A 12,939-nucleotide genomic window follows, 5' to 3' on the forward strand; every position below is an offset into this window, starting at 1 on the left:
AGGAGTCATCGCAATGGATCAACCGATTTGAGATGGTAGGTGGAGAGCAGATCAGCTCCTATAGCACAGCAATTTAAAAATAACTGTAAAATCCAAAAAACTGAAAATAACTGTAAAATCCAGTTGTAATTATATGAAATTGTTTAAAAACACCATAGCGTAATATTTTTGCACAATGTATAAGTATTTCTGAATACCAACTGTAATAGAGTAGCCGGTGTTTACACTTCACACTATAGGAGCTGAAAGCTGCAATTTATGTCCTACAACAATACATTTTTTTGTTGTTCAGGTATGTTTTTCTTATTTTTGTGACACTGTGAATCTATTTTTGTTGTTTAATCAACTTTATTTTCTGACTTTGTAACATTTATTTTGTAACTGTCAATTTTGTTGTCATAGCAACCTAACTGACAAATGTATTCTGCCTAGTGTTCCATGTAACAGATCAGTCAAATCAAAACACAATGGCACAATGATACGAGCTGTACTTGTAAACTATACAATCATTCTCTATACTGGACACAGTTGTTGGGTGTATGTTGAGACAGAACTGAGAGCTGCAATTTATGTCCTACATGTCTCAACAATTGATTTTTTTGTTCTTTCGATAATAAATACATCCTTAATCCCGAATCAAGCTGTGATATGAAGAGTCATTCTTCTCAGAAGAAGTTATGGATACAGAAACAAAGGTCGTTATACACTAACAAGCACAATACCCAGTGGCTGAGTTTTGGACACTCCGATAACACTCTGAACTCGGTACACCAAACACCATAGCAGGAACTGAACCTCAGAACCTAGGACCCAGAGCTGTGTGGCAGCAACATCACCACTTCGCCATCAAATATACCATCAAATATAATTTTGCAATAACAGTCAAATCTAAAAATAAATATGTCGGTATGTACATTTTAAGCAAACATAATGCATGTCAATACCAATGTAACTTCAAAGGCATCATCAGAGAAGTTCTCAATTCTCTTCAAGCGGGTCTGAGTCATTCGGGTTACTGAGAAATATTTAGTCAATTATGTTTAGTCCGGTTTCTGCCTTTTGTTTTATTATAGCCAGTGTTTGCTGTTTTACACTGATCAGCAATGTGAAGGCAAAACAACTGACCCCTGTGCAGTGTTCTGATTCAGATTTTCTGGTATCATAATATGAATTTGTCTGACCTATCCTAGCTTTGGGTTGAGAAGCTGAGAGCATCATCACTAAAGAATAAATACAAGACATAGCTTCTTCCATCCTCTCTGGCATCACCCAGCACTCGCACGCACACAGTGAATGAATCACCAGTGAACGAAAATAAATCTGAATCAAGTTGCGAGTCAAAAGATGGTTTGAATATTGTTATGATTCAAAGAACTATATATTGTGGAGCCCTTTTTCTAAGAGTCCAATTAAAATGTTAATGTATGACTTTACAACCAGTTCTTTGGTCTACTCTCACTGATTTAAATGTGCTATTATAAATGAAGTACCTACTCCTCACTCATGAGGAAATGTTGAATACATTCTGCAGGCAGGATGGCAGTGGCTAGAACCTCCTTTAAACACAACTCCTGCAGGAGACTGTCATCAAATCTTGCTTTCCTCCTTGTTCATCTCTGCAGCAGGGCCCTGACCCATGATTCTCAGTTGCAGCAAGAGTGAAGGAGCATGAGGCCTGGCATCTGCCCCAAACCAGCACACACTGCCCCCCGGCAGCCTGGCCCATTCATGCCTGTGTTAACTCAAGCATGGGGCTGAGGATATAGCTACAGACAGCAAGAGCTGTGGCTAACAGATAAACTTGCTGCTCTGAAGCACACTCTTCTATAGAATCCAGTTCCTTGTTTTCAGAAACAATTTATCTCTTTGGTCTTTTTCAGAAATGTGAAAGGAAATTCTACTGAAATTGACAGTTTTCTTTCTGAAATTCCAGGTTCCTGGACTCCTGACTGGTACAAATATCTAAAGAGAGCCCTCCCTCTTTCACACATCATTCAGTTTTGTACTAACACACATAGAGGCCTCCAAGAGTGCTGGATAATGTGTACAGTAAGGTTGCAAAATTTTCAAAGTTGGGAAATTTACCATGGAAATTAACTGGTAATTATGGGAATTTAAGGCACATTACACACTGAAGGGCTATTGAGACAACACCCCCTGCACTGTTCATTCCTCCAGCATATGTACAGCATATGTCCAGAGTGACACGCATCACTACTGAAAGCACACATTTGGACCAAAGGACTATCTAAAGTCAGGTAAGTTTTGACAAGGTTCATATATTTATTGAAAGTAATAGCATTGAAAGTAAAAACCAGTTTACCAAGGCTAGCAGGCTAGCAGGAGGTTAGCTTACCAAGGTTAGCATAGGCTAGCTACCTATATTTTCTTTACCTCAACCTGTTTCTGTAACAAAGAATTAATAGTTATTAATTATTTATTTAACATTTTGAAGAACATTAGATTAGTGTTTTTACACTTTGTCATTTTATTCAGCAGAAGAATGCCACGTGCATAAACTATGACATTACAAGTGTCATAGTTATTATTTGTATTATGCCTTCATGTCTGCTGTTGACAAAAAAAAAAAAAGGTACATTGATGACAGTGTATGATATAGTTTCTTTAAATTATCCAAATTTTCCTATTAATTCCAATAAATTCCTGTTAATTCCCAAACTTCCCCAAACTTCCATGGAAAGTTTACATTTTGGAGTATTTCCTAAGCAACCCTAGTGTTCAGTTACGTGTCAAGAAGTGAAGGCTGTCTTCAAATACCTAACAGAAGATCTGTGAGAATATATAAGGAGTTTGTTTACTAACACAAACCTTGTATTTTCTTTTTTATTCTGTCCTATTCAACACAGAGGTAAACATATATCCAACCTCAACCTAATCCTTGCATTAATATATGCAAATGAGCACTGTGATTTGCATCTCAATTGGGCTTTCAAAGGTGAAATGAAGATGATTTAAAAACATACATTATTGATTGATGCTAATCTAGTTCCATAATTTTTTTTTTTTTTATAAATAAGCATTGATCCAGGTTGAGGGGTGGCACGGTGGCTCAGCAGGTAGTGTCGCAATCACACAGCTCCAGGGACCTGGAGGTTGTGGGTTGAAGTACCACTCCTGGTGACTCTCTGTGAAGATTTTGGTGTGCTCTCCCCTTATCAGCGTAGGTTTCCTCCAGGTGCTCCAGGTGGATTGACGACTCAAAAGTGTCCATAGGTGTGAGTGTGTGAGTGAATGGTCACCCTGTGAAGGACTGGCGCCCCCTCCAGGGTGTGATCTGGCCTTGCACCCAGTGATTTCGGGTTGGCTCCGGACCCACCGTGAACCCGAACTGGAAAAGCGGTTATAGACAATGAATGAATTATCCAGATTGGCTTGGGATTTCATGACAATTCCATGTCACAAAGTCATTTTTTTTGTATGTCTGTACTAGAGGCAAAGAAGACTGGATGCAAATTACTTCACTAATGCAAAAAGCACATAGGTTCATTTAGTTCTTGCTGTGTATTTCAGTAGGAATAGCAATCATTTATGAAGCAAAGGATTTCTTTAATTTAAATAAATAAATTCCAGAGTCACCAAAGAAGCTCAAAGTACTAAACACAACATTAGATATAAATTAGTTTATAGGGAAATATGGGTAAAGTTCAGATAGATAGACAGACAGGTTTTTGTTGCTGTGCATACTTTGTTTACATGCTTGCACCCCTGTTTCACCCCACCACTGAGCAGGAATGATTTAGATGGTGGATCAATCTCAGTGCAGCAGTGACACTGACGTGGTGGCAGTGGTATGGATCAGACACAGCAATGATGCTGAAATTAAGAATCACTCTTTCTGTTCTAAATATGAACTAAATGTAACAGTCAATGTAACACTTACATACCAACAGCTTTAATCCAACTGAATTATTAAATAAATATAATAAAACTTTGAGTCAAAGTGTAGTGAAAAACCTATAACTCTACATTTCTAGGAGTTAACTCAGTTCTTTTCCCCACTGTTAACTTTGTCTTATTCCTACTAATGCCCAATCCCAAAGTGATCAAACAGTAAGTTAATGGGCCTCTGGGAGAGAACACATGGGAAAGAATACATGGGTAAACTGTGCTCTTTCACTCTCTCACTACAATAACACCTCCACTTCTCTAAAGGCGCAAGGTCAAGAGACGGGACCAGCACTTCCCCGATCCACTCCGTATCCACAGCAACACACTCATCCAACAAACCCAGCACACTCTCACACACACTCAACCACGCAAACACAGCCGAGAAACGGCACACAAAAGACACGCAGACCCATCCGTCATTTTAATGTAAATGTGCCAAGGAGACAGACACTACACAGAAACCCACTCGAGAGCTCTGTGCCGTCCTTGGGAACAGACAAGGGAACCTATTCTTTACCTAGCCACGAGTGTCTTCAGGGCAAAAGAGTGCTCTTGATTAAATGTCTCTTTTCAGACCATCGTTTGGCATCCTAGAGTGCTGGGTCATGGAGGCAACAGTACTGCATTCCATGAGAATACACCACTGTCTTCTCCTTTCTTCAGCAACTTAAGTAGTATTTACCAGCACATATTTGTTCTCAAGCCAAAGGAGCATTGCTTCTACTTTGTTGCTCAGCAGAATAAAGGGTTCTCTTTTCTCTGTGTAGGGTATCACTTCATTTCAGAACACAAAGATATATCCAGGTCCTAACAATGCAGTATATTCAGAGTTAGTGGGTGATGTTTACAAAACAAAAGTTATTTACCGTATGTAACATAATGGGGTACATCACTTCTCTCCTTGCGGCAGACAGGGGTTTGATGCCTGTCTAGGGCAAGCTATATCGATGAGTGTCCTTGGACAAGTCTAATATTAGATGCTTGGATGTCTGCCCAATGCCATAAATACAGGATAAGCATTAAAATCTTTTTATTTTTATCAGACTAAATGGGACACATCTAAAAATGCTAATATACACTGATTTGCCACAACATGAAAAGCACTGGCAGGTCAAGTAAATAACACAGATTATCTTGTTAGAATGGCACCTGTCTAAGGGTAGGATATCTTTGGCAGCAGGTGAAGTCAGATCTTGAAGTTGACATGTTGGGAGTAGGACAAATTCGCAAGTCATAAGAATATGAGCTGCTTTGACCAGGGCCACATTGTGATGGCTGAAGTATTGGGTCAGACAATGTCCAAAATGGCAGATCTTGAGGGGTGTTCCCAGTATGCAGTGGATAAAACTGTCCAAAGAAGGACAATGAATGCAATATGACAAGGTCCTAAGTGCCCAAGGTTCACTGGTTTGTGAGGGGAGCGAGATCTAGCTGGTCTGGTCTGACCTCACAGAAGGTCTACTGGCAAAACTAGCACAAGTTATAAAAAGAGAGAGAAAAACATCCGTCATGATAACGATATCATATCATATTTTCATATGACTGATATCTACTGCAAGAGATGATTAATACTGTACTGAAACTGGCATGAATATATCTGCTTCCTCACTGCAAATGAGGGCACCTGCTTCACCATTCAAATTTAAACTACTCAAAGCAGCACTTCTTAAACCAACAAACCAAATCCGGCAACCAGCTCTGACGGAAATGAGACCATGCCTAACCTGGTGTCTGCATTGTGTCAGAGTTTCAGAGACTGGCTTTAGCATGGCAACTCTGTCCAAATAAATGAGCTCAACTCCTTTCATCCGGCTGTGGCTTTCCGCAGCTCACAGGAGGGTCACCCATTCCAGCAGCGTCCGCACAATGGCATAGCTCTCTTTCTCTCCCGGGCTTTGGGAAGTTGCTGAGCATCAGCAGGCTCCCAGTTTGGCCACTTTGGAGTTGCATTGTTGCAGCAGGGTGTTTACGATTTAGCCACATTGATAGAGTGAGGGGAAAACAGGGCCTGCCTGATCCATGCTCCTGGGTTTGATAATAACGCTGCTACCAAACAAATATCTTTCTGCATCAGAGGATCTCCTCATAACTGATTGTGTCCAGTTCAGATATGCTCCATGAAACACCATGAAATCTTACAAAAATCAATGCTTGTCTGTCAGAAGTTTGGGGACACATGTTAATTAGTTCAAAATTCCATTTGTCAGTTTGCAGTAATTTAACATCAAGGTTTGAACAGGTTTTAATGAGTTATCAGAAAAAAGAAGGTTAAGTTTGTTAACTGCAAAGTGTTCACTTATCCTTATCTAACAAAGGATTTTCAACATTATAAGGACGTGATGGTCTACTTTCTACATATCATTAGCTAAGTAGTGTGCATGAAGCTAGTCTTCTAATGTAAACTCAAAAAATGAAAATGCTACTTGGACAAAAACCTTTCCACTTTCACTGAGGCAGTCTGCGTCACTAAAAAAACTACAAAGGCACACAGCTACCTAACACCTGCACACACTTTATATATGTAGACCATTGGCCATTTGGGAAATCGAGGGACTAAAGTTCCTTGTCCAGAACTAGTGTTCACGTAACTTATTCAGGTGACAGACAATTGCTTCACCTATGTGGCTGTGAAGAGGCACTAGCCTCTCCTGCTAGGTTCAGAGTGCAGTCAACAATATAGCATAATAAATGTGAGAATTAAGTCACTCTGAAGGACATTTCTCCTTCTCTACAAGAGAAGAGGCTAGGATAGTTATTAATTAGTTAAGTAATTAACTCTACTCCAGCTAGATTTGTTTTCAATAATCTGTAAAACAAAAAGCTAGCATAAAGTTTGGCTCGGCCGTTTTGCTTTTCCATTAGGCAAATTGTGTACCTGTTCACTCAAAGCAGAAACTTTTTTAGTTCCTGCTCGCACCTGGGTCCATGCGAGCCAAGTAAGGACTAGACATGATGTGTAAACATTACAGAGTACTGACTGGTCTATATGGCAAAATCCAGCACAAACGATCCACCTGTAAAATCTTGTTTTGCCACATCACCTGCTACAATTCAGGGTGAAGGGCCTTTACAGCGGAAAACCAACCAGGGGCCAAGTGACTATAGCAAAGTAGAGTCGAGTAGAGCTGGTACCATGCAGTGAAAAAGTGCCATAATACCAATATATTGATGGGTACTACATGGGTAGTACCACTACCCATGACCGCTGAAGCGACATGTTCAATTACTATTTCCAGTTTTATATGCATAAGTATAATATGGATAAATTCACAAAATATACATTTTCTTTTGCTATAAATTTGTCTTTCAATGCCCTGCATTTAAATCTAAATAATGACTACAAAATACTGCCTTGGACGTCAGGCAGCATATTTGTAACAATTTCTTATTTCACTTCCCACAATGTCATTTTGAGAGGCATTAAAATCTTAAACTTTTCTGATGTCTGGTCCCCACTGAACAGTTCTCACTCAAGAATGAAGCACTTCTAATCAGACAGTTCTGAATTACTTTTTGCAAATACAGTTTGCATATACATGTAATTTTTCAGTAATGGTGAAAAATATGTGGAATTTCCTTTTCACGCAGCATTAGTGTATAGCCCAAAAACAGTATGCAGAGTGTACAGCACCAACCCATTAATCATCAGTCAGACAAATAGAGTCAAATGAAAAATTGCATAAAAGGAGATATATGGTTTTGTCTCAGCAGTAAATCAGGCTTTGTTTTCAACCCTGCTTTATTGTATCTGTAAAACTGATATAACTACTTGTTATATTAAAACAATGTCTAGTATCTTAAAACACAGGGCTAAATTTAGCCTCAAAATAGTGCACAGGCTACAAAACAAAACACTCACGATCTGTCTGAAAAAGTAGTCAAGAAAAACTGCAGCAAAATTATGTAAATAGCATTGCTTTGATTCTTTCACAGATCATACATAGGCCTTGTTACAATGGGCTTTGGTTTCAGTGCTGTGCTCTCTGTGCACATGTAGTGAATGATGTGCTTCTGGCATTGAGCCTTGAACATAAGTGAGCGTACTTATAAGATGTTATTAGTGCACAGGAGAAAGACAGCTTCATGAATGCTTGCACTAAATGTAAAATAAAGCTGAAATGAAGCTCGCACTGCTGGATATGAACAGCAGAAATAGTGCGGTACACTAAATGCCCTTAAGCACTGAAAGTCCTAGGGTGCATTAATAATTTATAGAGAAAATTGGGATGTTCAGAAATGATGCACGTTTCCCAGAAGTTGCCACAGCTAAAAGTCTGACATCACCTTCCAACCTCACCCCTGCCATCACCTCAGCTCTTTTGTTCATCATCTTTATATAAGAGGTCCATAAAAAAAAATATTTTAAACCTATTGATCAACAAAAATAATGTCCTTTTTTGGGGGTACACAGCAGTGCCATTTTATTTTGTCGTGGCTCTTTTCGTTGAAAGGTTTGAAGATAATCCAAAGCAATATATTAGTATTCAGAAGAAGTTCACTGAAGATGAGAAAGCCGTCAATAAACACATAAGGGTGTCAGGCTCCGGGTATGATGGTGTCAATCACCCAAGGCCATCAAAATGAGGCAGCAACATCTTTATCCCAGGATCGAACACAATGTCCTCCTTGGCATGGTTTATGGTCAGATCAGCTAATTGACTTGGTGACACACTTGCTCTGAGTCTTACAGCTCTGATTAATGACACTGAATGGTAAACACGGATCTGTCTGTATTCACACTAGACGTCAAAAGGTTTTTGGACACATGCCCAGTCTACATCCAAAATTAAAGGATATCAAAAGGCAGTTAGTCCTGGTCTACCACCTTGATGGCTGGGGAGAAGATTATTTTTGGCAAACTCTGTATAATCTGTGTATGTTCCCATTTACAGTGGGACGTGAATGACTATGTGTTAGACATTACCATCTCTGTCTTCAAATACATCCTACTTTTTCTCCTCACATGTGCGTGAATCTGTCTAATTCATACTCAGCACCTTCTCAGCTTTCCATAGTCCAACACCCTCTAGTCTATAGAGAATATAGTTACATAACTTCACAGCCTAGTGCTGGGGAACCCATTAGTCTACACTTGGCATTGAGCATAGTGATCATCCTCCAGCTCAGGCTCATGTGCTACTCTAAAGATGTTTCAGTTCATGCTTTTCTATAGAGTTCATGCACAAGTAAATGCCCCCAGTGTAATGATACATGCAGTTGGTCAGTGTAGACTGCATACAGGTTATACTCAGGAACCACCTACCTGTACTTTGTATCATGACTTTAAAGGTCTCTGAAGTGTGACCTTAACATCACAGATGGGAATAATAGTAGTTTAGATTTTCTGTCAAAGGAGGAGAGTTTATAACCACGTCCTTGTCCAATGTCAGCTCATAGCGGAGGTGACTCATTTGTTAACAAAGACTGCAGAGAGTACCCTGCTGACCCAGAGGTGCCAAAGCAATTCATAACACAGAGATGACAAAGCAAAAGATGCCTAAAAAAAACAGTGCTGCAAACAGATGTTTCCCTCGTTACCATCAAAATATATTTGTTTTGTTGGAAGAACTGTGCTGCCTCTTAGGATGCGTCTCCCTAGAACAAATGCTAGTACTTTGATGGTCAGAAAAAAAGTTGGAGAAAGTACAGGTTTTATTTTTATTTTGTATTAAAAGGAATATTGTCCATCAATTGCAAATGAATAAAGATTGCTCAAAATAACTGACCCAGGACAAACCCCTCAGTTAAATAAAGAATATATTTTTCTAGGGTCATAAAAGCAATCCTCACATTTTGGCTCCGTCTCCCCAAATCCAGTCCCTCATCCTGCTCTCTGTCCTCTTAATATTAAATCCTCTTTCAAGTGTCTTCTGAAATGGTAATGCATGAGTGTTAAGTGTTACTTGTTACAGTATTCTTGACCTCCGTCTCCATTCTGCCTTTCATCATTGTTTATATCTGTCGCCTGTCTGAGTATTTAAGGGCAGTGCCCTCTCATGATGTTGCAGTATTGTTAACAATTGGTCTGCCATTTATGATTTTAGTGGACACCCTTATGCTCGGTTTCTGTTTGCTGATTTATTCCTATTGTTATTCCAGACGTCAATAAAAGGTGCCATGTTACAGTTATTTAATGTGTGATAATAACCTTTGTACCCACTGGTGTTTATGTGGAAAAAATTAATTAAATCCAGGTAGGGCGGCACAGATAGTGTCACAGTCACACAGCTCTATGAACCTGGAGGTTGTGGGTTCAAGTCCCACTCCGGGTGACTGTCTGTGAGGAGTTTGGTGTGTTCTCCCCGTGTCCGTGTGGGTTTCTTCCAGGTGCTCCAGTTTCCTCCCACAGTCCAAAAACACATGTTGGTAGGTGAATTGGCGACTCAAAAGTGTTCATAGGTGTGTGTGAATATGTGAGTATACGTCGCCCTGTGAAAGACTGGCGACCCCTCCGATTTTCCCGCCTTGCACCCAGTGATTCCGGATTTTCATTTCATAGTAACCTTTCTATGAGGTAGCATTTAAAGGAATTTAACCCTTCATATGTGAAGAATTCTGACTCTGTTTGACATCTAACAATTTTGAATGACTCTTTACTTTTTTACCATTCAAAAAAAACTTTGTAATTAAAATCAGAATGCTAAAACTGGCTATTCTCCACAACATTTACAGATAATGTCCTTTCTTACCATCCTTTGGGAAAACAGAAATTGTAGACACTTTTCTAACATTACCCAGTTATTTTATGTCCCACATTTGGACTTGAATGACAGCATTGACTCTGAGTGAGCATGGCTGCCTAAACTCAGTCACAGTCCGACCATAAACTGGCCAGATGTCAGGTGTGGCGTGGACCAAATCTGGACCAAATCGATGTTTGGCTCACGTCTTGCTCACAAAACATGTAGAATCATCACTCCCTCCTCATTTTGTCCTTCATTGACATTATTGATACATCACAGCTTTTAAAATATAGTTGATGTAATTATGATCAGAAGCTGGTTTCCAGATCAGAGAGCCAGAGATGAAAAGGGTGGCTCTAGAAGAGCGATGACTAGCACTCAGAAATATATAATTATATATAGCACACAAGCTAATGAGTTATTGTAAGCCCTACTGGGATCCCTGAAATTTATTATCTCACGGCAAACACAAAGACTTGTCTTAAACCAACAGGCAAAATGATTGAGGGACGTGATTTCATTCACACACATGCGCGCACACATACACACACACACACAAAACCCACGTGCTGCTTCATGCCCCCGCATATATTAGGATTCCCAGGAGACATATGCATTAATTTCACATTAGCAGAAACACGACCAGCAGCCTCTATCACTACCACTGCTTTTGACAAAGGAAGAAAAAAAATGACACAATAAATAATCAGTTTTTCTAAATAAGTGTTTTCTTCGTTTAGAGATGAGAACATGTCTGCACCATTAAAAATGGCCATAAAATAAATAAGTTAACTTATAACCAAGAAATGACCTTACCCTTTATTCATGCACAATATACTCCATAACATGTAGCTTTTCAAGGGTTTTGTGAATAAAAAGAATACAACAAATCAACTGGAAATCATATTTTCAAAAACACATTTAAAAACCACTACTACAACAATTTTTATTCTGTGTTTCACATACTGTGGTGAAATTATCCCACTTAATTCTAATCCTGTTTTTAAATAAACCACTTGCAGTCTATCCATTAAAAACAAGAACTGAAGGCAATCACAATAAACTGAGAAGAGCATACTGTGATATTATATGGCATTATAACAACAAAATTAGATCCTGTAACATGTTCAGCTCAAAGATAGATATTCATAATAAAAGCATCAGAATCAGTTATTTTGGACACTTGTTATTGTAATTCAAATATTTCACTTTAGATGCCAGTGTATTAGTGCCATTACTAGAAACTGCTGATCCTTTTCAGTCATTCTTACAAATAGCATATATATATATATATATATAGAGAGAGAGAGAGAGAGCAAAAACAGAGCATACACATGCCGTCCCGCTCCCATCTCGCCAAAGCTGACCTGAGGCGTTGCCATGGAGACGGGGTGAATGCCGGCATGGGGGTGATGCTGGCAGATTCAAAAGAGCGCATCTATTATTGAGAGACTGAGAGGACAAAACCTGAAACTGCTACATCATCCTATTGCCCAGAGAGAGCGCAGAAAACAACCATGGAGATGTTAACCTACCAAATGGTCAAATGCAATTTGCTACAGCCAGACCGGGAAAATCTCTTGCACTCATTGATGTTAAATTATAGGTCAGAGAAGGACAAACACAGACATTTTATGCCAGTATTGATATTTGATCATTTAGCATTTTACGAACACCAATACTTAAACATTAATTAAATCCAACTGGGTTCATATTACAAAGAAATATAGCACTTATTCATAAGCTTAAAAAATGCAGTGAAATTATTCAAATTGCAGCACAGTATCCCAGCACTGTATGAGCATTCCAATATTCTGAAGTACACAAATTCAATATCCAAATTTGGCTTAAATATCAGTCAAATCTAAATATCTCTCTGAATCTAACATTTTAAAGCCAATATTTTCAGATGCTGATAGGATTCTGATATAATTGTGGATCCCTAATTGTAAAACATGATTATAATGGTGCACAGATCTGTCTGACTTCACATTTTACACAAGACATCCAAGAAAGAAAAAATAAATCAAAGCCAGAAAGCTGCCATCATGTATGTGATATAATGTAGCACGTAGCACATTATCAGCAGCGTACCGTGCTCCTCAATGAAATGGCTTACGAATAACAGAACCAAATCAAGAAGAAAAAATGGAAAAGAGAAGGAATGTCCATGTGGCATGTGTAGCTAAAAGCCATAACTCTGACCTACGAGAAGTGACAGCGTGAGATGGTGGTGAAGTGAGAAAATTCTGCATCGCACCCAGACCACAGTTACTGAACGCTAACAACTAAAGCAGCTTACAACGAGCTGACAAATACAGCCAGGCCCCCTTGGCGTTCACAATTA

The 12,939-nt window shown here is 39.1% G+C and overlaps 1 protein-coding gene across 8 annotated transcripts in view; it reads right to left on the reverse strand.

Moving 5' to 3' along the window:
* nrcama (neuronal cell adhesion molecule a) overlaps positions 1 to 12,939 on the reverse strand; it is a 90,212-nt gene that overhangs the window by 50,680 nt on the left and 26,593 nt on the right. The window lies entirely within an intron of this gene.

Source organism: Hoplias malabaricus, chromosome 4, assembly GCF_029633855.1.
Source record: "Hoplias malabaricus isolate fHopMal1 chromosome 4, fHopMal1.hap1, whole genome shotgun sequence".
In the NCBI taxonomy this organism is placed as follows: Eukaryota; Metazoa; Chordata; class Actinopteri; order Characiformes; family Erythrinidae; genus Hoplias; species Hoplias malabaricus.